At 37.4% G+C, this 25,303-nt stretch overlaps 2 long non-coding RNA genes across 6 annotated transcripts in view; one reads left to right on the top strand and one right to left on the bottom strand.

Moving 5' to 3' along the window:
- LOC102135060 (uncharacterized) overlaps positions 1–25,303 on the bottom strand; it is a 578,423-nt gene that overhangs the window by 65,873 nt on the left and 487,247 nt on the right. The gene's annotated exons all lie outside the window — the stretch shown is intronic.
- The window catches only part of LOC102132659 (uncharacterized), a 54,920-nt gene that overhangs the window by 5,874 nt on the left and 23,743 nt on the right, over positions 1–25,303 (top strand). For 2 of the 3 annotated variants that reach the window (XR_012421458.1, XR_012421457.1), the window contains exons 3-6: positions 258–327; positions 12,448–19,267; positions 22,167–22,235; positions 22,696–22,797. This is a non-coding gene — a long non-coding RNA (uncharacterized lncRNA). The remainder of the gene's footprint in view (positions 1–257; positions 328–12,447; positions 19,268–22,166; positions 22,236–22,695; positions 22,798–25,303) is intronic. The other variant, XR_006691147.3, reaches the window with a different exon arrangement.

Raw genomic sequence — 25,303 nt, 5'->3', positions numbered from 1 at the left:
TATCTTGAGTGCTGTCACTCAAAAAATGAGACATGAATATGTAATTTAGAGAAAAAGAAATAAAAAGTATAAATATATAGAAAATCCCAAAGTTATGAGCACTCAAAGAAATAGTTAAGTCGAAATAATGTATTTTAAAGATGTATAAAGTTGGTTCTAGCCTTGATGTTCTCAACCTAATCAGCTATTCGGTTTCAGCTTTTTTCTTCTTCAACATCAGTCCTGCAATTCCTAAACTTTAGTATTTGATCTCACAGGTTCTTATCATATGAAGTCAACACAACAATATTAGTAATATGAACAATGCATATTCACATGCAAAATCGGGTAAGAATTCTAAGTATAACCTTTAATGATCTTCTTGTGTGCTTTATATGTTGAAATTCTACTCTGTTTGAAACAGATATATATGTGACTGATTGAAAGAGAAAAGTGTTTTAATAATTGTAATGATTATGAAAGCTATTAATTTCATGAACACAATAGCTAAGAATTTCCAATTAGCTAAAAAATAAGAAAATACATTTCCAGTTAATACTAGTATTAAAATAATATATTAATTAGATAAACTTAGAGCATAATATGCTGCTTTTTTTTTTTTTTTTTTTCGAGATAGAGCCTTGCTCTGTCACCCAGGCTGGAGTGCAGCAGCACGATCTTGGCTCACTGCGACCTCCACCTCCTGGGTTCAAGCAATTCTCCAGCCTCAGCTTCCTGAGTAGCTGGGATTACAGGTGTCCACCACCACACCTGGCTAATTTTTGTATTTTAGTAGAGATGGAGTTTCACTTTGATGGTCAGTCTCCTGACCTCAAGCAATCCACCTACCTTGGCCTCCCAAAGTGCTGTGATTACTGGTGTGAGCCACCACACGGAGCCCATTATATACTTTTTAAGGCAGCACATTTATAAAAGTTTCAATAATAAGTTAGCATACATACACCTTCCCAGTTAGGCGTATAATAGATCATAATTTTATCTTTTGAAAAATGTTTAGGTATAAACATTTATAAAATAAAATTAACATGAAACAAAATAACCTTTAAACACTATATTTAATATTTAGTTATTTAATCCCCTGTAGATCATGATTCACTAAAGAAAAATATGTAATTTATTAATTTTTTCTATGCTATGAGAGCAGGTTAAAAGCACAATGTTAACTTGGTCATCTCAAGGTGTATTAAGCAGTAAAGAACAACATCCTTTATACATTCCATATTGACAAAATAAAGAATATTAAATGCGAATAAAGGAAGAATGTTAGAAAAAAATTCAGTACTTCAAAAGTGTCTTATTTCCCCACTGATCATAAATGAAAAAGTTCTACTTAATATCACAAATGCTCAGATAATGACTGCAAGAGCAATAAAATAGCTCACTATTCTGAGAAAATACTATTTTTGCACTGTAATTCAAACTTTAAACATTTAACTTAGAAATTTCAACAGCAACATTCATAATTATAATTAAACTTTTAAACAAAATTTCAGAATAATTTTTGTATGCTTTTATTTTATTTCATGATGATGATATTTGACTTCATATTTTATTTTAGGCAAATGTAATTTTGGGAAAACACTATTTTCCCATTTGTTATCTGGCCAAATGTTCATCCAGTGCGTGTCTAATTTACTATTTCAAAAGACTGAATAAGAGAGATAGTATTCAGACTAAAACTGACACCCAAAACCACTATCAGAAAAAAAAATTCTCTAAATGTTGTCATCCGTTTCTTGTTTTCTAGAGCTGGTGAATAAAGCAACCAAAACAAAACTAAACAAAAATCCCCCAAAACAAAATACCTGTCAAGTATCAAAGCTATAGAATAAAACAATTTTAAACTTGGAGGAGCTCAGAAAATTTTGTACCCATGTACCCTTTGGAGAAACCTACTGAAGATGAAATTCATCCAACAAGAAATTAATGAGGAAACTTTATCAGTGGCAAATTTTAAATCTATTTTAATTATAGATATAAGACAAAAGAGGAAACAAGAGTGAAAGAATAAGATATTATATAATATATTCAATATAGCATGTGTTGTAAGTTTTGACAATGTAAAAATAATGCAAAGTTTACACCAAACATATTAGTCTTATTAAAAAATGTGAATAGACTTAATTCACCTATTAAAAATATTTCCATCATGACTGAAAATATGAGGTTCAACTATATACCGATTATTTTTAAAAAACCTAAAACAAAATAATTTGGAAACAAAATAATTTGGAAAAAAATGCCGAGTGGGCTGGGTGCAGCGGCTCACGCCTGTAATCCCAACACTTTGGGAGGCCAAGGCTGGCGGATCACTAGGTCAGGAGACTGAGACCATCCTGGCTAACACGGTGAAACCCCGTCTCTACTAAAAATACAAAAGTTAGCCAGGCGTGGTGGTGCATGCCTGTAATCCCAACTACTCTGGAGGCTGAGGCAGGAGAATCGCTTGAACCCGGGAGGCTGAGCTCGCAGTGAGTCTAGATTGTGCTGCCACTGTACTCCAGCCTGGGCGATAGAGCAAGACTACGTCTCAAAAAAAAAAAAAAAAGAAAAGAAAAAAAGAAAAACAAAAGGCAGCAAATGGAAAAAATTAGAAAGCGGGTATAGTGATACTGATGTCAGACAAAGTAGACAAATTAAATGAGACAAATAAGGTCAGTTTTTTATGGGTTGTGTTTATACATCTGTATTTTGCAATCAACAAGAGAAAGTTTTAGAGAATAATATATTTGGTTACAGTTCCACATATCTGTAGTAAATAGAAAGCCACATGATATTAAATCTGGCCGTAAGTAAGGTAAAGCTGAAACATTCAACTCACATAAAATTACTTTTTGGAGAGTAAATATGCTAATAAGTAATTATTTCAATGACCGTTTCTTTTTATGACTGTTTGCAAACTGATCCCTTTTCTCTAATCATTGTGACTCACCAATGTCCAAACTGGCCTCTTTACTTTGGTGTTACTACCCAGGGATTTCTGAGGCAACATAAGTTTGGATTCATAAAAACAGTAGATGCTTTAACTTTTCAGTGACTGTTTTTAAATCTGTAAACTCAATAATCACATTAGTTAGCCCAGTAACTATAAAAACATTGAGATTTCAGCATTGCAAGTCAGGAGCTCTTTGAGCATTTTAGGTTAAGCTGCTTTGGAATCTTTTTGGTATTTATCAGTCATTTGTATTTCCTTTATACAAATAAAATAATATATTTAAAGTAATTTTTAAGGTTAAATGTCATGGCAGACTTATCAGTACTTGTTATTTTTAAAACAGCATAAACCAATTATTATTTTTTCATTCAGTATTTGGAATAGTTGAAATAATTTCTGGTCCTTCCTTACATCAACCAATATACCACTTTTTTTCATGACATATAACACTAAAAATTATAGGCATCCCTGCAAAGTTTTTAAGTAAATGAGAGAATCACAGTGGAGTCTCAATCAGTTAACAATGTAGATCAATTACAAAAAAAAACCACAAAAATCATATTAAAAGAAAATCTTCAAGCTAAAAAACAAACAAACAAACAAACCAAAATCCTCCTAAGAACTAAAACTGAGTATGTGTTGTCATTGATTCTATACTTGTATCCCCTGTCTGATTAGAGTCCTCCTCATGTTGTAAGATATGTTTGCTGAAACCTTCAGGCCACGTTTTCAGGACACTTAATATGAAAAAGCTATGCTACTACCACATCTAAGGGAATATACGGGTAGTGATTCTTCACTAATAGACTTCACATCCAAAGATCAGCACTGAGTCTCACTCCCCTCATTCACCTGCATCTTCTCAGGAGATAATGCTTGCTGTGCAAATAAATGAAAGGTCCCATTTTAATGATAAGTGCCACAGTTCACAATGAAGTTATAATAGTCACAGTTGTCTATGCACCAAATAACACAGCAACATATTTTGAAGCCAAAATTTCAGAAATGTAAGGACACATAAATGGAAACACATAAATAATAATAAAAAACATTCAATGAGTTGCTCTCAGTATAAGATAAATGGAGGCCAGGCATCGAGGCTCATACCTGTAATCCCATCACTTTGAAAGGTGGAGGCAGGGGGATCACAAGAAGTTAGGAGTTCAAGATCAGCCTAGCCAATATGGCAAAACCCCATCTCTACTAAAAATACAAAAATTAACTGGGGGTGGTTGTGCATGCCTGTAACCCCAACAAAATGGCTCGGAGGTTGCAGTGAGCCAAGATTGCACCATTGCACTCCAGTCTGGGCAACAGAGCGAGACTCTGCTTTAAAAAAAAAAAAAAAAAAAAAAAAAAAAAAAAAAAGATAAATTAAATAGGCATCATAAGTAAGGATATAAGACAACCTAAATAACATAATTACTAATGTAGAGCTTATGGATATATATCAAACCTGGTAATAGAGAACATATCTTCTCAAGTGGGCATGGGGAATTCAGAAAATTAATCATAATTTAGGACATGTTAAGTAACAAAGAAAATGTCAATAAATTATAGAAATATTATAAAGAACGCTCTCTGATTACAATGTAAAAACACTACAAATATTAATAAAGTAAGAAAAAGATTATTTTATCTGGAATTTAAAAATACTAAACAACTCTTCAATAGAAGGGATATGCAAACAAAATTATAGAATTTTTAAAAGAATGCTAATAAGTTATATAGATACCCTGCACTGATGCAACAAAAGAATATAGCAGAATTTTGAGGATGCATTTAAGCAACAGTCAGAAAAAATTCTTAGCCTAAAAATAAGTGAATTACATTTCAGCTAAGGATAAGAAAGCTAGACCCAATGGTGTACTGTCTTCAAGAGACACATCTCACACGTAATGACACCCATAGACTCAAAATAAAGAAATAGAGGAAAATTTACTAAGCAAATGCAAAACAGAAATAAGCAAGAATTGTAATCCTAATTTCAGACAAAACAGGCTTTAAGCCAACAAAGATCAAAAAAGACAAAGAAGGGTATTACCTAATGGTAAAGGGTTCAATTCAACAAGAAGACCTAACTATCCTAAATACATATGCACCTAACACAGGAGTACCCAGATTCAGAAAGCAAATTCTTAGAGACCTACAAAGAGACATAGACTTCTACACAATAATAGTAGGAGACCTCAACACTCCACTAACAGTATTAAACAGATCATTGAGGCAGAAAATTAACAAAGACATTCAGGATCTGAACTCAACATTGGACCAAATGGTTCTGATAGACCTCTACAGAACTCCCCACCCCAAAACAACAAAATATGCATTCTTCTTTTCACAACATGGCATATACTCTAAAATCGACTATGTAATTGGACATAAAACAATCCTCAGAAAATTAAAAAGAATCAAAATCATACCAACACACTCTTGGACTACAGTGCAATATAAATAGAAGTCAAAACTAAGAAAATTGCTCAAAACCATCCAATTACTTGGAAATTAAACAACATGCTCCTGAATGACTTTTGGGTAAATAATGAAAGTAAGGCAGAAATCAAGAGGTTCTTTGAAAATAATGAGAACAAAGATACAACATACCAGAATCTCTGGGACACAGCTAAAGCAGTGTTAAAAGGGAAATTCATAGCACTAAATGCCGCATCAGAAAGCTAGAAAGATCTCAAATTAACGATCTAACATCATGCCTGAAAGAATTAGAGAAGGAAGAACAAATTAACTCCAAAGGTAGCAGAAGACAAGAAATAAAAAATATCAGAGCTGAACCCAAAGAAATTGAGACATGAGAAGTCATTCAAAAGATTAATAAATCCAGGAGTCGGGTATTTGAAAAAATCAATAAGACAGATAGGCCACTAGCTAGACTAATAAGAAAAGAGAGAAGATTCAAATAAACAGAAATAACAAAAAGGATATTACCACTGATTCCACAGAAAGAAAAATAACCATCAAAAACTACTACAAACACTTCTATGAACACAAACTAGAAAACCTGGAAGATATAAATAAATTCCTGGACACATATACCCTCCTAAGACTGAACCAGGAAGAAACTGATTCCCTAAATGGACCAGTAATGAGCTCTGAAATAGAATCAGTAATAAATAGCCTGCAAACAAAAAAAAGCCCAGGACCTGATAGACTCATAGCCAAATTCTACCAGTTTACAGAGAAAAGCTGGTGGAATTTCTACTGAAACTATTTCAAAACCTGAGGAGGAGAGACTCCTCTCCCAACTCATTCTATGAAGCCAGCATCATCCTGATACCAAAACCTGGCAGAGATGTTTACACCTGGCAAGTAAACATCAGGCCAGTATCCTTGATGAACATCAATGCAAAAATCCTCAGCAAAATACTCGCACCGAATCCAGCAGCACATCAAAAAATTAATCCACCATGATCAAGTAGGCTTCATCCCCAGGATGAAAGGTTGGTGCAACATATGCAAATCAATAAATGTCATTCATTAAATAAACAAAACTAAAGACAAAAGCCACATAATTATTTCAATAGATGCCGAGAAGGTTTTTGATAAAATTCAACACCTCTTCATGCTAAAAACTCTCAATAAAATAGGTATTGAAGGAACATATCTCAAAATAATTGAGCCATCTATGAGAAACCCAAAGCCAACATCATATTGAATGGGCAAAAGCTGGAAGCATTCTTAAAAACTGGCGCAAGACAAGGATGCTCCTCTCACACTCCTTTTCAACACAGCATTGGAAGTCCTAGCCAGAGCAATTAGGCAAGAGAAAGATGTAAATAGGATCCAAATAGGAAAAGAGAAAACCAAACTAACCCTGTTTGCAGACAACATGATCCATAGTCTCAGCCCCAAAATTCCTTAAGCTATTAAACAACTTCAACAAAGTTTCAGGATACAAAATCAATGTTCAAAAACCACTAGCATTCCTATACACCAACGGCAGCCAAGCTGAGAACCAAAGCAGGAAGGCAATCTTATTCACAATTGCCACAAAAAGAATAAAATACTGAGGAATACAGCTAACCAGTGAGGCAAAATATTTCTACAATGCAAAGTACAAAACACTGCTCAAAGGAATCAAAGAAGATGCAAACAAACAGAAAATCATCTCATGCTCATGGATAGGAAGAATCGATACCTTTAAAATGGCCATACAGCCCAAAGAAATTTACAAATTCTGTGCCATTCCTATTAAACTACCAATGACATTCTTCACTGAACTAGAAAAAACTATTTTAAAATTCATATGGAACAAAAAAGAACTTGAATAGCCAAGGCAATCCTAAACCAAAAGAGCAAAACTAGAGACATCATGCTACCCAACTTCAAACTATACTACAATGCTACAGTAACCAAAACCACATGGTACTGGTACCAAAACAAGCACATAGACCAAAGGAACAGAATAGAGAGCCAGGCAATAAGGCTACACACCTACAACCATCTGATCTTTGACAAAGCTGACAAAAACAAGCAATGGGGAAAAGACTCATTCAATAAACGGTGCTGAGATACCTGGCTAGCTATATGCAGAAGATTGAAACTGGACCTATTCCTTACGCCAAATACAAAAATCAACTCAAGATGGAGTAAAGATTTAAATGTAAAACCCAAAACTATAAAAACCCTGAAAGACAACCTAGGCAATACCATTCTGGACAGAGGAAAGTGCAAAGATTTCATGACAAAGACACCAAAAGCAATCGCAACTAAAACAAAACTTGACAAATGGGACCTAATTAAATTTAAGAGCTTTGGCATGGCAAAAGAAACTAGCAACAGATAAGACAGACAACCTACAGCATGGGAGAAAATATTTGCAAACTATGCCTTTGACAAATGTCTAATATCCAGCATCTATAAGGAACTTAAATTTACAAGAGAAAAACAACCCCATTAAAAAGTGAGCAAAGGACATGAACAGACACTTTGCAAAAGAAGACATACATGCAGCCAACAATCATATGAGAAAAAGCTTAATATCACTGAGCAATAGAGAAATGCAAATCAAAACCACAATGAGATACCATCTCACACTAGTAAGAATGGCAGATGACAGAGGCTGGTGAGGCAGTGGAGTAAAGGGAACACTTACCCAGCATTGGTGGAAGTATAAATTAGTTCAATCATTATGGAAAACAGCAAGGTGATCCCTCAAAGAACTAAAAGAAGAACTTCCATTTGATGCAGCAACCCAATTACTGAGTATATGCCCAAAGGAATATAAGTCATTCTGTCATAAAGACATATGCACCTGTATGTTTACTGCAGCACTATTCACAGTAGCAAAGACATGGAATCAACCTAAATGCCCATCAGTGACAGACTGGATAAAGAAAATGTGGTATATATGCCCCATGCAATGCTATGAAGCCATAAAAAAGAATGAGATCTTGTCTTTTGCAGGAACATGGATGGAGCTGGTGGCTATTATCCTTAGCAAACTAACACAGGAACAGAAAAATACCACATCTTCTCACTTATAAATGGGAGTTGAATGATGAGAACTCATGAACACAAAAAAGGGCAGACACTGGGGTCTATTTGAGTGTGGAGGGTGGAAGGAGGGAGAGGGACAGAAAAAATAACTATTGGGTACTAGGCTTAATACCTAAGTAATGAAATAATCTGTATAACGAACCCCCGAGACATGAGGTAGCCTATATAACAAACCTTCACAGGTACCGCCAAACCTAAAATACAAGTTAAAAATTAATTAATTAAGTAAAATTTACCTAAAAGACTAGAAAGAACAACAAAGTAAAGCAAAAGAAAGCAGAAGGAAAGAAATAGTAAGCAAAACACTTGTAAAAGAGGCAAAGAATAGAAAAACTGCAAATCTAATGAAATCCAAAATTCTTTTCTGTTTTTTAAACAAATTACTAGCATAGACAGACCACTAGTTAACTAATTCAAGAAAAATGGAGAAAGCAGAAATCAATAAAATAAGTGAGGAAAAACTACTCCTGAAATGAAAGAAATTTTTAAAAGAGATGACTTTGTAGATCTTTATGAAAATAAATTTGAAAATCTAGATAAAATATGTAATCTTGTAGGCCTACACAATTACATAGTTTACAACAACTGAGCCTGTTGGAGATAGAAGACTTAAACACACCAATTTTTACAGATAAAATAGAATAAATCATACAATAGAGCACCAGGCTCAGAGAGTTGATTGGCAAATGGCAGCAGAGGAGGGTGGATTTGACCATGCCTTCAAAGACCAGATAGTTAAAATGTTAAAATGCTCCATAAATTGTTCCAGAGTATTAAAAATATAGGAAAACATCTTCATTATTTTTATAAATCAAACATAACATTTACAACGAAACCTGATGAATATGATACAAATAAAGAAATGTACAGGTCAGTATCACTTAAAACTATCAATATGAAAGTTTGAAATAAAATTTTCACTAACAGACTCTAACACCACATAAGAAAACATATACTTTAATCAAGTATATGCTTCAAAATAAAGAAATTAGGGAATTAGAAGTTAGAAAATCCAAAAATATGTATATTAAAACTTCTAAGAAAAACAATCATATAATCTCTATGGGTGGTGAAAAAGCCTTCAAAAAATTTATTATCCTTGCTTAATTTAAAAAAATCCAAGAAAACAAGAATTGATAGATAGTTTCTTAATATATTAAAGGTAGATGTAACTTGGTCCTAGAGTGAGCATCTTAATTAATGAAGAAACATTAGCGGTATCTCCATTTATGTCCAGAATAAGGCAAGAATGTACACTCTCTCTACTACTATTCAGCATTGTACAGGATGTATTAGCTGGGGGCAATTACACAAATAAATTGGAATCCCTTCCCTCCAAAAAACTAGAATAGAAGAAGTAAACTTACCTCTGCTTGCATATTATATAATTATGTACCAGTAAAACCCAAGAGAATCAACAACAAAACTAAACTATATAAGTATTCATTATATGAATTTGTTTATAGAAATCAATAACCTTTATATACACACAGAAAAATCAGTCAGAAGTTGCTAACGGTAGAAATAATTTATTTACAATAGCAACATAGAAAATTAATTTAACAAGAAATATGTAACAATGCAAAATCTTTATAAGAAAAACGTTTAGACATGTTTTAAAGGCACAAAAGTGAACTGGAACAAATTGAAAGACATACCATGCCTTTGGATAAGATGACACCACGTCAGGAATAAAGGTCTGTTCTTTCAAAGTTACTTTAGACATTTAATGCAATCCCAATAATAACACCATAAAATTTTTTTTATGAAGCTCATCTTCATTTGAAAATGTAAGCACACCAGAATACATGAAAAACCTTGAAAAAGAAAGCTATGAAGAGATACTAATATTGCTAGATATTAAAACATATAATAAAGCCTCAATAATTAATTAATAAAGTCTCCATAAACAGCACTGGCTCATTAGAGAGGATGTCACTTGATACACCCTCATGAGAGGAATTTGGTAAGATCAAATAAAACTATGTTTATGTTTACCTTTTCACCTGGCAATATCACTTCTAGAAGTTTCCTTGAGAATTCAAAAGGTTATAACTAGTAGCATTGTTTATCATTGCAAACTATTGGAAATAACCTATATGCCCATACATGGAAGAGATGTTGAATAAAATATGTTATGTTGTAAACATAATGGAGTCTGTGTAGCTAATAAAGAAGAATAGAGAAAGAACTCTATCAATGGGTGTTAAAGGATTTCCAGGACATATTAAGTGAAAGAAAAGCAAAATGTAAAAGAGCATAAATAGTTTGCTACCTTTTGTTTAAGAAAGAAGAGTAAAAAACAAAATAAACAGGCATCTGCTCATTTCTGCAAAATTAGTGCAAAAATAAATGCAGTGAGTATAAACCAGAGACTAATAAAATTGGTTACCATTTTAGTCTTCCATGACCACAATTAAGTGGCTTAAAATAAAGCCCATCTATTAGCTAATGATTTTATAGGTCAGAGTCCAGATAGACTCAACTGGGTTCTCTACCTAGAGTCAGCTGGTCTGGGTTCCTCTCTGTAGCACTCTGGGGTAAGAATTCACTTCCAAGCTTATTGGATTTTTGGCAGAATTCAGACTCTCAGAGGTAGGGTTGAGGTTCCTGTTTCCTTGCGGCTGTCAGCCAGGACTGTTCTCAGCTTCTCATGTCTGTGTTCCTCGCCACGTGACCTTCTCTATCTCCAAGCCAGCAGTGGTGCATTCAATCTCTCTGATTTCCCCTCCTGCTATCAGCCAGAGAAAACTCTGCTTTCAAAAACTAATCTCCCTTTTGTCATATAAGGGATATGTAATATGTAATATCTCATCATATTCACAGCTTCCACTCACCCTTGAAGGGTGGGCAAAGGTCACTCAGGGCCATTCTTAGAATTCTGCTCACCACTATTACCAATAAAGTGTGAGTGAGAGGAAGTGTGAAGAATAGATGGAACAGGGACAATGACACTTTTTGCATATGTCTATTGTACTGTTGTGACTTTTGGAATTTTTCGTAACATTTCAGCAATTAAAAAAAACAGCAAGAACGAGGAAGAAAAAATTCCAAAAATGTAAATCAAACAAAAGCAAATGAGCTAAGTGAAATACCAAATGAATAATATAACTATACTAAATTGGGAAAGAAAACCTAACCTGAATAACTTCTGAGCATTGTATTTAAAGTATATGCCCTTAGGCTAAAGAGAAAAACACAACCTCTAAAACATATTGACCTCTAGTTAACAGGCTTCTTTTATTCAAAGAGGCATGGATCAGCAATTATGAAAACACTTTTTGTGTGTTGAGTAAATAAGTAAATGTACTGTGGAAAATGGGTGTTGTGTTTCTCGCTGTTGGATAAGGGAGCTCCAACTATGGAAAAGAGGAAGGGTAGCATGAATCCCATGCCACTGAATTAGAATTGAAGGTATCGGTGGAAGTAAATAGTTTTTACTATACCTGGGTGGTAATGAAATAATATGTAGAAATCTATATAATATAATGAAATAATACATAAGAATCTATATCTATAGATTTAGAAATGTGGAAATCTGTATCTATATAGATATAGATTATATACAGGCACACCTCATTTTATTGCCTTTTGCTTTATTGCACTTCATAGATACTGTGTGTTTTATACATTTAGGGTTTGTGGCAACCCTGCATCCAGCAAGTCTATTGGCCCCATTTTTTCAACACTCTGAGCTCACTTCATGACTCTGTGTCACACTTTGGTAATTCTCATAGTATTTCAAACTTTATTATCATCATACCATTATGGTGATCTGTGATCGGTGATCTTTGATATTACTGTTGTAATTGTTTTGAGCCACCACTAATTGTACCCATTTAAGAAGGTGAACTTAATCAATAAATGTTGCATATATTCTGTTAATAATCAATAAACTTAATCAATAAATATTTGCATATGCAATAAGTATTTGCATATGTGAATGTTGCATGTTGCTCCACTCACTGGCCATTCCTCAACCTGTCTCTCTCTCCTAGGGTCTCCTGTTTCTTGAGACACCACGATATTGAAATCAGGTCAGCGAATAACCCAACAATGGCCTCTAAGTGTTCAAATGAAAGGAACAGTCACATGTCTCTCACTTTAAATCAAAAGCCATAAGTGATGAAGTTCAGTGAGAAAGGCCCAGATAGGCTAAAAACTAGGTTTCTTATGCCAAACAGTTAAGTTGCGCAGGCAAAAGAAAAGTTCTTGAAGGAAATTAGAAGTGCTACTTCACTGAGCACACAAATAATAACAAAGTGAAACAACATTATTGGTGATATGGAGAAAGTTTTAGTGTTCTGGATAGAAGATAGAACCAGCCACAGCATTTCATGAAGTTAAAGCCTAATGCAGAGCAAGGCCCTAACTCTCTTCTCTTCTATGAGGGCTGAGAGAAGTGAAGAAGCTACGGAAGAAGCTAGCAGAGGTTGGTTCCTGAGATTTAAGAAAGAACATCTTCATAACATAAAAGTGCAAGGTGAAGCAGCAAGTGCTGACAGAGAAGCTACACCCAGTTATCTGGAAGATCTTCATTTCTGTCTTATTTTAAGAAAATCTAGCTAAGATCATTGATGAAGGTGGCTACACTAAACAGCAGATTTTCAGTGTAGACAAAACAGTCTTATATGAGAAGATGCCATCCATCTAAGGCTTTTATAGCCAGAGAGAAGTAAATGTTTCAAAGCTTCAAAAGTTGGTCGGGCATGGTGGCTCATGCCTATAATCCCAGCACCTTGGTGGCTGGATCACAAGGTCAGGAGTTCAAGACCAGCCTGGCCAAGATGATGAAACCCCATCTCTACTAAAAATATAAAAATTAGCCAGGCATGGTGGCAGGCACCTGTAATCCCAGCTACTTGGGAGACTGAGGTAGAGAATTGCCTGAACCCAGGAGGCAGAGGTTGCAGTGAGCCGAGATCATGCCACTGCACTCCAGCCTCAGCGACAGAGCAAGACTCCATCTCAGAAAAAGAAAATAAAAGAAAAGACTCTCTTGTTAGGGGCTAATGCAGCTGGTGACTTAAAGTTGAAGCCAATGCTCATTGACCATTCTGAAAATTCTAGGTCCCTTAAAAATTATGTCAATCTGCTCTGCCTGTGCTCTGTAAATGTAACACCACCGCCTGGATGACAAGTCTGTTTATAGCATGATTTACTGTATATTTTAAGCCCACTGTTGGGACTTCCTGCTCAGAAAAAAAGATTCCTTTCAAAATATTAGTGCACATTGACAATGTACCTGGTCATCCAAGAGCTCTGATGGAGATGTACGAAAAGATTAATGCTGTTTTCATACCTGCTAACACAACATGCATTCTGTAGCCCAAGGATTAAGGAGTCATTTTAAATTTCAAGTTTTATTATTTAAGAAATAATTTTGTAAGGAGATAGCTGAGTCACAGATAGTGATTCCTGTGATGAATCTGGGCAAAGTAAATCAAAAACCTTCTGGCAAAAAGTCGCCATTCTAGATGCCATTAACAACATTTGTGGTTCATGGGAAAAGGTCAAAATAGCAACCTTAACAGGAGTTTAGAAGAAGCTGATTCCAAACCCTCATGGATGACTTTGAGGAGGAGTTTAAGACTTCAGTGGAGGAAGTAATTGAAGATTTGGTGGAAACAGCAAGAGAACTAGAGTTAGATGTGGAACCTGAAGATGTGAACTGTTGCAATCTCATACTTGAATGGATCAAGCTTGAATGGGTGAGGAGTTGCTTCTTATGGATAAACAAATAAAGTGGTTTATTGACATGACATCTACTCCTGATGAGATGCTGTGAACATTGTTGAAATCAAACAAAGAATTTAGAATATTACATAATCTTAGTCGATAAAGCAGTGTCAGGGTTTGAGAGGAGTGACTCCAATTTCGAAAGAAGTTCTTTTGTGGGTAAAATGCTATCAAACAGCATTGTGTGCTACAGAGAAATCTTTTGTGAAAGGAAGAGTCAGTCAGTGTGGCATACTCCACTGTTACCTTATTTGAAGAAATTGCCACAGACACCCTATTCTTGCAACAATCGCCCTTATCAGTAAACGGCCATCAACACTGAGGCAAGAATCCCCATGTCACCCAGGCTGGAGTGAAGTGGCCGGATCTCAGCTCACTGCAAGCTCCGCCTCCCAGGTTTACGCCATTCTCCTGCCTCAGCCTCCCGAGTAGCTGGGACTACAGGCACCCGCCACCTCGCCCGGCTAGTTTTTTGTATTTTTTAGTAGAGACGGGGTTTCACCGTGTTAGCCAGGATGGTCTCGATCTCCTGACCTTGTGATCCGCCCGTCTCGGCCTCCCAAAGTGCTGGGATTACAGGCTTGAGCCACCGCGCCCGTCCTGTTAAGATTTTTTAGCAATAAAGTACGGTTTAATTAAGGTATATACAGTTTTTTAAGACATAATGCTATCACACACTCACAAGACTATAGTATAGTGTAAACAATTTTTATATGCATTAGGAAACCAAAAAATTTATGTGACTTGCTTTATAGTAATATTTGCTTTTTTGCACAATATCTTTGAGGTACACTTGTGGATATAGACATGGATATTATATACGTACACACATAAATTTGTATATATGAGTGTATGTGTGTATATACATCCACTGTCTATCTCTGTTGACAGGCCCTAGAAACAATGGCACCTTGTAGTAATCAGTGAAAATGCCATTTGCCACTAAAAGGAATCAAGCCCTTTTGAGAAATGGCTGATTCTGGAAAAATGTAAGATGAGTTAAGAATATGGTGTTGTGCCAGAAGAGTGAGAATGTGTTAAAAGAATGATGTAGATATGTCAAACGGACACAGGAACCAGCTTGAAAGAGCTTAGACTGAAAAAACCTGGACAATTTGCTAATCAAAGTAAATAAGCATAGTAAAGAAATACAATTCACAGAAAAAGAAATACAATTCACAGAAAAAATAAAATCCATGATATAAATGGATAAATGAGTGAATAAATAACAAAACAGGTGATAAGAAAATGTTCTTTCGTACGGTAGAAAGCCAACCAATAATCATAGAAACAATTCCAGGGGTCAATTTAAATGTCAATCTTTGGTAACCATTATAACAATTGATTCAGGCAAAAATCTTCAATGGATGCTAAAACTAGCAGCTGGAAGTTTAAGGAGTAAGAAGATATTGAGGTAATCTTAAGGTACCCTTCCATGAGATTCTCATTAATTAGAAGCTAACTAACTAGTAATTTTATCATTTAAGAAACTCAGTAGACACCACCTTAATCAAGTGATCAAAATTCTCATCCTCAGAAATGAGACAAATAAGATACCGTATGTCCCCTGATATCATGCACTGAGAAGAACATACCACTTCTGTGATATTCTTGCCAAAATTTCATAACCTAAATCTAATCAAGAGGAAACATCAAACAAACCCAACTTGGGTGACCATCTATCAAATAACCAGGGCTTGCATTCTTCACAGTTGTCAATGTCATGATAGACAAAAAAGACTGAGGGACTGTACTAAATTAAAGCAGCCTAAACGGGGACAGCAACTGAAAGCAAAGCAGAATTTTCTGTTGCCATTAAAATATTATTAGTACATTTGGAAAAATACAAATAAGCCCTGATGATTTGAATATAGCGATGATGCATGAATATTACTTTCCTGATTTTGATAATTATCTTGTGGTTATGTAAAAGAATGTGCTTCTTTTGTAATAAATATGTACTCTAGTATTATAGTGTTTAGCAATAAAGTAGCATCCTGTCGGCAACTTTCAAATTGATCAGAAAAAATTATATATGTATATGAATATACATTCAGTATGTTACGTATGTTTGTATTTATACAATAGCCTCAAATTTCACTTCTCAGCATCCATTTCTAGAAATGGTTAGATTGGAGAACAAAGGCGCATATCCAGTGTGGGGGCTTCCTACTCCTTTCTTGTTAAATGTAGCTAATCTGCACAGAAGGGTCAGCTAGAGGCGAAGACATGGGAAATGGCAAGTGCAAGTTCCCCATCTTAGTGACCTGGGAGATACTACATGAAGCTCAAGCACATCACCCCTGTACCTGATCACAGGGTGGGGTGGGGCTAGGGAGCAAAAGAGACAAGCAGTTGTGCCATGGCTGAGCAGTCAGTGATCTCCAGTGCCTTAGCACTAAGCAACCAGGAAATACAGTCTTCCCAGTTTCAGGCTCCCACACATACCAAAACAGATGGAGGGTGAGAATTTCCCTTTCCAATATGTTGGGAGAAAGTTCTACCTCTCTGGAATGACATGGGCCCGACATGAAAGGTTCCTCCCTATGCCCTAAAAAACCTGACAGTTCTTCAGCCCCTGCCTCAGGGCGGGATGGAGGAGAAAACTTGGGCCAGTGCCTCACCATCAAAAATGTCACACTATAGAGACCTGCAGGAGCTTCAAGCCTCGAGGCCTGTAGTCATGCTTGAGAAATAGCCTGTCTGGGGATGAGCCTTTGCTGGCTCGGTTAACAGTGACACCCTCTCTGCATACAACCAGAAGACTCCAGAGAAGGGAGTACTTCCTTCTCTCTCAGGTACTCTCAGGTAGACAAAAAACACCCCGTTGACCTCCATTCCCATCAATATCAGATACCTGCTTTCTCAAGTGCCTCTTCCCTAGATGACTCCATTCTTGATAAACTCAATAGTCACTGTCAATACTGCTAAAATCAACAGATAAAAGAGCTGCTTCAATATTGCTGGGCCCCAAAGCTGCTAAAGCTAGCCCCAATAACCTGCCCTGTCAATTCCAGCTGTTTCCTAAATAAATCTCCTTTACTTATAATCCAATTTCATCCTTAACCACAATACCATTTGCCTCTTGCCTAGGGGCACAAGCCATCCCTGACCGGCCAAACTAGCAGCCCAGACCACCTGCTAAGGACAATGGGGCTAGGCTTCCATGTGGGGCTGTACTTTTTAATGCCAGCCTTTGTGTAGTTACAGTTCATCCCTGGCCCCATTTTAGGCACCTCTATGTTGCTAGTTCCTTCATACGCCTCTGCTTCTTTTCCTTCTAATTAACTTCCAAACTCAGGGTGGAGACTTAGCATTGGTATTGTAAGAAAAGGCCAGCCTGACGCATTCTCCTAAGTGACGCATTCTCCTAATGTCATGGACAACAAGAAAAAAAAATTTTTGTCTTAGGGCCTGAACTAGTTTAGGCCACTTAGCCTGCCTGATAGGTCAGACTGCCAAGTAAGAGAAGCAAGAGTTGGGAGAGACATCTGTGCTTCCTCCCTTTTTAGGGGATAGTAATCTCATGGACTTGTAAAGCACTCCCCACCCCAAAACACCAGACCAAACAACTGTCTTGGTTTGGTCCACTGCTCTCACCAAGGTCCTCAAGGGGTGATTCCCAGGAAGTTAGTGGGAAAAGAAAGGGGAGTGAAGTAAAGATGGAGGAAAGCATGAGCAAGGCTGTCTAATTGAGCTGAATTTCACTGTGCTTAGCAGTGGGTTACTACCGCTGGGGGCCTGCAAGGAACGGTGGAGAATGTGATTCAAAATTTCTCCTCCAAATGACAAGTGATGTCTGAGTCTGGCAGAATTGTGGCACAGGGACCTATATCACCAGTTATCAAGGCAAGGAAATAAGCCCTGGTTTTACTGTATAGTGCCTAAAAAATAAAGCATTCTAGAAAAGCTAAATATTATATCTGCCTAATGTGCATTCTAGGAATAGAGGCTTGTCTGCTTTTCATTTTGAGGACTTCTGAGACTGCCTAACATGGCCAAGAAAACTCTTGGATATGCTTTGGTGTTTGGGTTGTACCAAGCTTATAAATAGTGGTATATTAGTTATCTATTGCTGCATAACCAATTACCCCTAAGGTTGGAGGCCTGAAACAACAAAGATTCATGATCTCAAAGTTTCTGAGTCAGGAATTCAAGAGCAGCTTAGCTGGTAGCTATGGCTCTGAATCTCTCGTGAGGTTGCAGTTAAGACTTGACCAAGTTGCAGTTGCCTGAAGGGCTTAACTGGGGTTAGGGGATCTGTTTGCAAGATGACTCACTCACATGGCCATTGGCAAGAAGCCTTAGTTCCTCACTGACCACTAGCAGGAGGCCTCAGCTGCTCTGCATCTAGCACCCTTCATGGGATGGTTGTGCATCCTCATGATATGGCAGACGTCCTCCCTCAGGGCAAGTGATCTAGGAAAGACAGGAAGATAGAAGATGCAGTATCTTCCAAGATCAAGTTTTGGAAGTCATACTTCATCACTTTTGCCCTATAATACTTTTTAGAAGTAAGTCACTAAAAATAGTCCACACTTGAAAAGAATTAAGCTCCATCTCTTGAAGGAAAGTATATTAAATAATTTGTGACCATATTTTATTTAAAGCTACTCACCACAAGTGGGATGGCCTGGCCACTAGAGTCTGGAGAGTCTCGAACTGTAACTCCTTGAATTCAGCTGGAGTCATTACAGCATAGCAGAGTAGGGTGAGATTCAGGTTCCAATGGACTCAAGGGTGCTACCTGGCCAAGACGAGCTCCTGGGAGTGCCGCCAGTGCTGTCTTACAAACCCCACACTCAGAACGACTTCACCTTTGGTTTAATACTCTGTTGCCATCTTGAAATTAAAATTCTTGATAATTCTTAGTAATTTTGTCTTTGTATTTGTTTTGTAAGTGAAGTCCAGTGGTACCATGGAGCATGTGCAGGAGCAGAGGAGATAGCTACAATAAAAGTGTTTACTGCCATTTCTTGCTGTCCATTTGCGTATAGTGTTCATAAAATTCCATGAGCACAGGATTCTGATGAATCTACAATGCATGGGAGCTCAGAGGGGACTCAAATCAAGTACAATGTAAGTATGTTATGTCTATGACTAAGGACGTGGGGACCACACCACTGACAGTCCCAGGAGGCCACATTTTTCATTCAAGCCAGAAAGAGGGCAAGGACATTCTAAGAAACAAGAATTAGCAAGGGACTCTGTCATATCCTTCATTACTCATGTTACTTCCTCTATTAGTCAACCACTTGCACTGAAAATGATACCATAGAAGGAAAGAGAAAGATAGCGCAAACCATAGTGCCTTTTCTTTTCAGTCCTGTCTTACTCATCAGTAAGTCAAAGGTAGAGAGTGTTGATAGAATGCGCATATTATTAAGAAGAAAAGTACAAATACTTGAATTGGTTTGGTGCAGTGCTTACAGTGTTCTGAAAAGAGCAAAATATATATGCATGTACAAGCTATGAAGTATAAATTGTGCGATTTCAGTAATCTCTCATAGGAGTGAAATACTCTTATTTTTGCATTTAAAAGTGTCATTGCACAATATCAAGATGAATGGTAAATCTATGCTAGTAATTTACCATTTCAATTTTTCTTTATTTAGAACATTAAATAGCAAATTGAAAAACAACATGACCATGACAAGTCAAGGGAGATTGTGAAAGAAAGAAAAAAGCTTTATATTTTACTACCTCTAATGACAGTTTTCCCCTGCCTCTTATTTCAAAAACACATTCAGTCCGTAGCATATAATGAGGTTATGTAACCTTGAACAGTAATAGAAATGGTCAAAATACAAAGACATGGTAATAGGGAGCTGAGTGTAAAACATAAAAAATAGCATTCTCAAGTAGTTTTTTCAGAAGTCCATAGGTGTTGCTTATAAAACAGAGGCTACAAAGCCTTGAAGAAAACAAGTTCACAGGAGCAAGAGGTAGTTCAAGCTGAGGAGAGAAGCTGAGAGTCCTCTGCCGATTCAGGGGGATTGGGTAAAATCCAGGGAGAGAACGATTCCAATTTCAAGAAGAAAAGCAGTAGACGGAAAAAAGGAACTGAGAAACTGAGAAGCAGAAGTATTAGGTTGATGCAAAAGTAATTGTGGTTTCTGCAGTTACTTTTAATGACAAAAACCACAATTACTTTTGCACCAACTTAATATATCTGGTAGGCCCAAGGCAGTGGATCTGGTGTACAGATACTAGAGATGGATTGAAGGGAGAAAGGGGCAGAAAAAGAGACAACCAAATAGCTTAGACACATACGCCTAAGGCCAGAGCCTGGGCACCGGTAGCAGGGCTCAGTGATGTGGCCATGATCTTCAACTCAAAAGAATGTTCAGGTAGGAGGGACCCCAGAACTCATCTAATTCAAACCTCTTATTATCAGTGGGATAAAATGAGGCACAAAAGGGGACATGACTTATCTAAAATTATAGAATTTGTGAGTAACAGAAGAGGATATTTTAATTTATGACTGTTCTGTTGTATCACGAAGTCAATTTATAGGCCAGTTGGGAACACCTAGGATCTATACCAGAATATATCTTTCTCCCCTAGAAATAGAAAGTAGAAAGATGATCAGCTCCACTTGGAAATAGCAATTATGGTAAAAGAACTAGCTCAAAATTCCAAGCCCAAATTAACATCTGGTTCTCCAGCACTCATGAAGTTTAAGGCATGTGCTGGGTACAAGGAAAAAGCTCTAGGCTCAAAGATTGTTTTCCTGCTAGACTGTTTGGCCCCTTAGGGTCAGGGATCAAATCTGATTTACCTTTCCATCTCTAACACCTGGACAATAGTCATCTTTGACCATTTATTTTCGACAAGTAATTATTTTACTCCTGGGGTCCCTTGCATTTCTATTCTCCTAATATTACATATAAATTCACTGAGATAAGAGAAGTAAAGGGATAAGTCGGTGATCACAGAATGAATGAATTAAGAGCAGAATTCAAGTCTACCCTTCTTGGGCTCTTTCTCCTCACCATTGCTGTTGCTATTCCTTCCAAAGGATTAGGACAAAGGAAAGAGATGAAGCAAAAACTGATACAAAGTTGAGTAATAGTATAACAATTAAATAATCTGTAAACCAAAGTCTAGGAGAAATATCTATGAACTGGAATATGAATATGTAATAAGAGCTTCTTTAGAGTCTAAAACTGGACTGTTCATAGGCACATGGCATTTGCAGCATCTAAAACAAGGCTTGGCATATACTTCCCATTGCTACTAAAATAATAAATAGTATATCCTGTAGTTAGACTGTTCAGCAGCATATATCAAGTGCCAACTTAGTGCTTCAAACTTGAGTTACGTTGACAGAAGCCTTCAAAACAATATTGTGTGAGATAAACACAATGGTTACAGTCTGTGGCCTGAAATTCTTTTACTGTGGGAAAGCCAATTTTAAAGATGATTTGAAGGTCAAATTAGGTCACCTCTAACATAATGTAACATTTACTGGACTGCAGTGGGCAAGGGAAAACAAAGAGGTTTTTGGAGAACTTAGACATTGGAGAATAGTCATGCTCTTGGATGGCATTATCCAAAGATGGTGGCAGTGAGTGGAATCCAATAATCATACTATTAAAAAACATAATCTGAGCTGTAGGTGAAGTAGGGGAGTGAGGGCCGTAGTCCAGAGGCACTTCAGAGTTTCTCAAATCTTTAAATATCTTTCAAGAAGGGGGATCCTATTGCTCTTTCAGGACCATCATATCAATTTATTTTTGATACCAGAGCTCTAACTATACTATAAGTCACCAGAATTGACAGCAATTTATATGGGTTGGATTTTTTTTAGTAACTAGGGAAAAAAATAAGTATCAGTTACTTTGTTGACCTAGCAGACCAGTCTTTGCAGAAAGAGGGATAAAGCATCCTTGATGAAGAATAAATAAAATTATACTGTGAAGAAATTTCCAACTGGTCAGATCAGATGTAATTCTCTTGTTTGTGTTTTTCTTAGAAAGCATTTCCATTTTGCCTGGCTCTGGGAACAAAGCCAATGTCTGCTTTAGAGGAACAGAGATTTCCAGTAAGTTGGGCTGGCAATAGTGGCTGGGTGGGTGGGATCATAGGGAGGGTTTGTTGGGGGACAGTTCAGAAACCCATGTACAAGCCTAGAAAGGGCGAGGTGGTTGGTTTGCCTCATATTCTCAGATCAACAAGGCTTCTGAGACATGTTTATGGGCCAGGGAGGGATGAGACTGAGTCAGAAGACAGAGCCTAGGCACCTCCAATACCCTTGCCTCAAATAATTAACAAACCACAAAAGCTGGGTGGGAAAGGAGGGAGGAAAGGAAACAGAAGTGAAGAGAGACACTGTTCTCCCACTCTCTGCTCGTTAGACCTAACGAGGTTATGCTTCATACTGGGTTTCACAATGGCATCAACCTCAGCCTCAGAAGCATGTCTTACAACCAGTCCCTGGAGATCAAGAACCGTGTTCTTCTCTTCCTTCTCTCCAAATCACTTCCTTTTATCTATTTTTCCAGCATGGTGAATGGAAAAAAGGACACAGATCCAGGATTCAGAAAGGAAATGAGGACAGAGACTGACACTCTCTAAATACACAAAGGCAGAAGACATTTTCTCAGGTGGGTTACATACCTGCCTTATTCATATGATCTTCACAAGTCAGAAAACTTCGGTTTCAGTCCTGGTTCTTACACTAAAGTGTTGAATGACTGTGAATAAGTCCCATAAGTTCTGCTGTCCTTACTGAGGAGTGCAGAGTGTGTATAAAATGGGAACAATGGTATTTTCCCAGCTACCTTAGGGCATTGTTTCAAGAAGCAAATGGGATAATACTCAAAGAAGTACTTGGTGAGCTGTGAAATGCTGAACATATATAAGGAATTATTATTTAGCCAATAAACCTCTCTCTAAGACACTAGTCTCTGAGATTCCTCCATTTGAGAGATAGCTGTCTTCTCTATTTACCTCAAACATGTATTCTGACTCTAACCCAAAGTCACTTAGAAATTGGCCTCAAAGATCTAACCATAGCCTTGGCACCAGACAGCAAATCAGATCTCACTTCCTGCCCCTACCTTTATTTGCAATGTAGCTTCCAAAGCAAGAAACAAAATCTCAAGTTCCATTAATAATGAAACAAGGAGGCTCAAAAGCCTCACATCCTAACATTGGGCTCAGTGGAGAAGGAAGGAGCATCAGTGATGATGAGGAATGGTACAAGTGCAGGGTGAAGGTGGGAGTTGACCTTAAGAGAGAGCTTATTGTCCTGATTGGGATAGGAAGGTCTTAAAGAATGGTGTCTTCTGGGAGGCATCATTTTCCACAGATGGTCAGGAATGTCAAATCAGTCCTAGACAAAACTAGAGCCTCTAGAGAAGGAAATTACGAGAGACTGTGGGAAACTGGCAAGAAGAAATTTTGAAAGGAAGGGAGAACACTGAATCATTTGATGACCTGCCATGTGCCAGAGGCTGTCTTATACATGTATCATACATCTGCGATGTCATGTCCTCCAGCCTGCCTCCCGCCTCCTTTGCTGCTGCTGTGCTAAGCCATTGGAGAGCAGACAGCTCTGGGTGGTCATGTTCTAGTAGCAGAAACCCTTCAGGAATTCAGACAGTATCCACCCATTGACTGTTGGAAGAAAAAAAATCTGGGTCAAGATGAGAATTGACAGAGAAAAGGGAGGAAAGAAGAGAAATGGAGCTCAGGGTGGTGGTGATGGTAGAAGTGCATCTATTAGGACAATTTCCCAAGTAGCAACTCTGGATTCCTCCACTTGCTTACACAGTGTCTCCTTCCTATCCTTCCCTCCCCAGCCCTTGTCTCTACTGAACATCTTTCAACACTGGCCTCAACCACTAGATTCTATCATTGTGGTTAAAAGCTGAGATAAGCTTGGACTCAAGTCCTGCTTCCTCCTCTTGCTTGCTAGCTGTGTGGCCCTGCTATGGCAGTTAACACTAAGCCTCAGTTCCTCTTCTATTAAACAGTGTTAATAATGCTTATTAAGTGTTTCCAAAAAATTGAAATACATTTTGTATATAAAGTGTTGAACCCAATGCCTAGTTTAATAATTGGAGTCTTTATAATTACTTTATTATTAATCATCCAGGTGTCATCTTGTAACTATCACCACTTTATCTAGGACAAACATTTATTAAGCGCTTACTACTCACTATTGGATTAGGCACTGAGACTGTGAAGATAAAACAGGTACAACTCCTGACTTCAAGGAGCAAATAATCAAATGCAAACAGTGGGGTGTGGAGACCACAAGGAGACATACTGGCTGTGGTCCTATATTTGAAGGTTGTCACATGGACAGAGGGGTAGGTTTGTTTCAGAGGCTCTGGTAGCGAAGAGCCACTCTGATGGTGAAAGTCAGGGCAGCTCCAGCTGCTGGGAAGCTGCTGGGAATTCTCATGAGTGGGGCTGAGTCAGGGATCCTGCAGAGTTGACTCCTGTCTGGGCACATGCTGTGCTCTCAGTGGTTTTCAGGCTCTGCTCCATGCTGATTAGACAGGGGCTTCGAGGAGGCATCTCAGAGGCTGTGTGGTGAGGGAAGGGGGGCAGAGGTGATATAGGCCCTCAGCCTCCTTTTGGGGGTATTATCTAGGGCAGCGTTGATTGTATCTGTTTTATAAACTGGAAATCTGAGTTAGACTCAAAGAAAAGATCAAGTTGCTAAAAACATTCCAAAACCGCCAGGTTAAATTCTTTCTAAGATCCTTTCCAAAGATGAGATGTTAGCATTCTCTAGCCTTTCTCAGTGCAGTGGTGTCTGAAACTGACACATCTCGGCATCATATTCGTCCATATTCAGAACCTGAAGCCTCTGTGAACATCCGTGGCTCTTCATCCATTGTTCTTTAATTCCGCCAGGTTTTTTGCAGTGTATTTCCTAATTTCTCTTTATCATCTCAATCCTTCCCCAGTTTTCCCATTAATGTAGCTCATTCTCACCAATTCAGAAATCAGAGAAGAAGCAGATCCAAAGAGAGGTTTAACCTGTTGAGAATTACTAGAGAAGCAAGTTTTCTGCTTGCAGAAGGACCAAGGGTAAACATAACACTAGGCCAGGCAACTGTTGACTTTATTTAACTTGAACCCTATTACATCAGG

This window comes from Macaca fascicularis, chromosome 12 (genome assembly GCF_037993035.2).
Source record: "Macaca fascicularis isolate 582-1 chromosome 12, T2T-MFA8v1.1".
NCBI classification, from domain to species: Eukaryota; Metazoa; Chordata; class Mammalia; order Primates; family Cercopithecidae; genus Macaca; species Macaca fascicularis.
This window is presented reverse-complemented; position numbering and strand designations above follow the sequence as displayed.